Raw genomic sequence first — 4,163 nt, 5'->3', positions numbered from 1 at the left:
GTTGTTCTCGCTAATGGGGCACTTCCAGATGTCATCCCCTGCAAGGCTCAAAGTTCAAACTTAAACGAATGCAGCATTGGAGAATGTGTGTGGGTTCCGTTTTTAATTTGCATTAATGTAAGTTTACAAGGGGCACACATGCCTACGCGCGTAACATAAAAGAGTGAATGATTACATGTGGTACTGTTACTGGCAACGCTGTGCAAATATTTATAAATGCATTCATATGAACGCATGGGTGTTATCCGCCCCACCCGCGACCCTGTGAAGCTCCCCCTCTCTCCGTGTGTTCCACTTGGTTATGCACGTATATTCTGCTCCCATTTTGATTATCCCTATCGGTGCACGCTTAAAAACACGGATGACGTAAGCAAAATTGTATTTAAAAAAAAAAAAACAAGCCCATTTTTTAAGCTTAAATAAGGTGCAAACGTTTAATCATCACGTGTAAGGGATAAAAATAATTATTCTCTGTTAAGGTATCAACATACACTCTTCTGTTCTACTGCAATGCGTTTATTTTGAAGCACAATAAAGCACACAGGAGAGAAGGGTGATGAAGGAGAGTTTCCAATCTGTTCAATGGCAAAGCTTCCAAGTGGCAAAATTATTTTCTGCATTTTTACGCACAAGGTGCACTTGTAACTTTTCAATGTGTACATATGTAAATGTCCATTTTTAACACAAAAAAAAAAGTTATTAATGTTTATAAGATGCACACCGAATTGTGCACATTGAGATCGTTTCTCGTATAGGAGCGTTTCATATCCATTGTGGGGTGCACATTACCAGAAGCCTGTTTCTCCACTTTGCAAAAAAGCGAAAACGCGAAGATCACACTTTGAGATGTTTTTTTCCATGGGATAACATTAATAATCACAATGTCAAAATTGAGAAAAAAAAATTTAACTTCCCAAATTGATTAACCATAAAGATGCAAATGAAATCGTTTCCTGGTGTTACCTGCATGCACACGGCTTGCCGTTAAATGAAAAAAAAAAAAAAAATCGGGTTCACAAAAAGTTCCATATCTTGTTATGTCGAAATGGGGAAAATACTGCTCACCGAGGGTGTCAAAATTTAGTAAAAGTGTTTCTTTCTTAACTTTTAACTTTATCGCCTAACTTTTTTTTTTTTTCAATCCCCCGCTCATGTACTCGCTCAAGGTAACGGTGCTATGCATAAAAATGATCATAACGATTTTGAAAAAAATGTTTGGCATGTAAATTAGGGGTTCTTCTCATTACGAACGGGATGTCAATTTTATGTCACACTTGAGTAACCACGTTATGGTTAAACTAGGTATTGCGCTCGGGAGTGTTACTTCGCAGTATGCCTTTTAGGGGAAGTGCCTTTTTTCCACCCCATCCCCCCCTGCGGCAGGCATGCCATTTACGCTCATGAGCACATGCACATGTGAGTATAAATGAAAATGAGGACAAGCAGATTTATTTATAAACAGCGCTTATCGGGTGAATAAAATTAAGTGTGCAATTATGGCGTAATAAAGTTTGGTGTGCAATTATGGCGTAATAAAGTTTGGTGTGCAGTTATTACGTAATAACGTTTGGTGTGCCTTAGTCCCCATCTTGGGGGAATAGAAAACTCCCACTGAGCAGACAAAAACTTATCCCTTTTCTTGTCAGGAGAGAACCTCCGTTTCGTGCGAAGCATTCCCAAGTGGTCAAGCGGTCAAGCATTTAAGCGGTTATGCGGATATGCGGTTACGCATACGTTCGCAAAAAACACGCGCATGGCTTGACATCGAAAAACGCGCGATAGGTACAGTTGCACCTCCGCGAAGATAACTGTAAACGGTTCAAAAGGATCAGAGGCAGGTGACCTATGTTATGGTACAACATGTGTGCAAAAAATGCTCGCTTTGGGGTGAAAAAAGTACCATGGGGTTTTCTTCAAAGAAGTGAAAAAACGTGTGATCCAAATAGGTGATAACGGGACATGGTCACATGGGTCCTTCTCTGAGTATTACTTCCCCGCCTTCTCTTCACACAGGTGGGGGCACATCACCATTGCACATAACTTTGCACACAACTTTGCACACAACTTTGCACACACCGTTGCACTCATCTTTGCACACAACTTTGCACTCACCTTTGCACTCACCTTTCCACTCACCTTTCTACTCATCTTTCCACTCACCCTTCCACTCACCTTTCCACTCACCTTTGCACACACCTTTACCCTGCTGCTCATAAGCAGTGGCACGTCAACACCTCCCCTTTGTGCATACATCCAATGGCCGCTCAAACAGCACAAGTGGAGGCAGACCATCTGGGGAAGCATGCGAACTTCACCTGTTGGTACTCGCATGAATTATATTTGTCACCCTTTTATTGGGAAAAAAAAAATAAACCCCTTATTGGGTGTCCCCTGCTGACATGACGTGTACATAAAAAGGTGTACGTACACTTCTCAGTCAGGAGAATATTGTGTGTCATTTTTCCATTTTCGTTTTTTCACGCATGCGTGTACTCATGGTGTAACTGGAAGGGGTTTCCGTAAGAGCATCTTTCCAAGATGATGCCTGATTCACAGCAAATGGAAGGCCCACCATTTGACCGTTACAAAAATGAATAGTTATATAAACACATATCTGCGTACTTTCCCTGCGAACCAAGCGTCAGCAAATTTTTCCGCTTTCGCCATTCGATTGATGGCGGCATTTCTGCCGATGTGGTTTACGACCGCTCAATAAGATTATCCTACAGTGTTTTTTTTCACACAAATTTTATCCACTTTGAAGTGGTACATAACTAAATATATGTTCAACTCTTGGGGAGACATAATTGGAAGGCTTTCAAAAACATGGCGAGGCGTAGAAACTGTCATCTCAGTGTGCTGTTCGCTGCTCACAATGTGCAGGCGCGTCCGTCAAGTGGTCACGTCAGCTTGATTCTCCTCACGGATTTAATGGGTCGGCGCGATATACACCTGGCATACTTGCGATATACACTCTCAAAACGCTTCTGAAGTTATGCACACAATTTGGTTTGGACATCCCCCCGGGGGTAAAAAAAAAAAAAAAAAAAAATGAACTCTCAGGGAGGGGGGGCGGAAGCAAATGAAAGATAAGCGCATAATAAGATGAGCTACATACACATTAACACCTTAAAACGATAGAAAAGGTATACTATGTGTGCATGAAAATAGGATAATTTGCCTTAACTGATCTGAAACGAGTCAGCAGTTGCATGGGTCTTTCGCACAGTGTGCAGGCAGAATGGAAAAATTGCACACCCTTTGTCAGATATAACGAGACATACTTTTCGGTCCACACTTAAAAATGTTATAATGGTACAAGGGGACGCTTTTTTTTTGCCCTGGGAGATGTACCAACGGAAAGGGGGGGTCACACCCCAGTACAGCCACGAGCACTTAATATCTCTACATGGGGTGTACACCACCGTAGTGGCAATTTTCTACATTTTTTTTTTATGTTCAAGGGGTATGTATACTAAATCCACCGCGCATGCTTCTCTATTTTGCAAAGTATGTTCCTCTTCGGGAGGGGTGGGCAGGCACACTTAACAATGATTCGGTAAAAACAACATCGGGGGCATTACAACATGTGGGAACTTTAAATTGCGATGAAGTTTTTTCTAACGTTTCTGCGCGGGCCGTGCCTAATTAGTTCACACGCCGCGTACTGTCACGGTCACCACTACTTCCACCGCGTATTGCCACGGTCACCACTACTACCGCCGCGCACAACTATCCTCTACACACACACAAACATTGATACGTACACACGGCTGACACCAAAAAACGCATCGACAGAACTGCTATGCAGTTGATGAGTCACGTTAAAATGAAACCTTCTTCGGAAGGGCCAACCTCCCCATTTTCAAAAAAAAAAAAAAAAGAAAAAAAAAAAAAAAAGTAAAAGAACCAAAGGATGCTGCGTTGCACTGAACAATAAAATTGATTACATCGCGTGGAGAAAGCTACGCCATTTTAAAAAAGGGGCAGCTTTGTACACACCTTTTTTGGGACGTTTTAATTTCCACCATTCACGGGGGTAGGTGCAAAAAAGCTGTGGCCGGCACCAATCAATTTTGGGGGGTGAAATTTGCTTCCCGTGTTTGTTGCGAGGAATGAAAAGGAACAAAAAATGGAAAAAAAAAAAAAAAAAAGAGCAGAGA

The sequence above is a fragment of the Plasmodium cynomolgi genome, chromosome 8 (genome assembly GCF_000321355.1).
Source record: "Plasmodium cynomolgi strain B DNA, chromosome 8, whole genome shotgun sequence".
In the NCBI taxonomy this organism is placed as follows: domain Eukaryota; phylum Apicomplexa; class Aconoidasida; order Haemosporida; family Plasmodiidae; genus Plasmodium; species Plasmodium cynomolgi.
The sequence above is the reverse complement of the archived record's forward strand: the minus strand, read 5'-3'. Positions refer to the sequence as shown.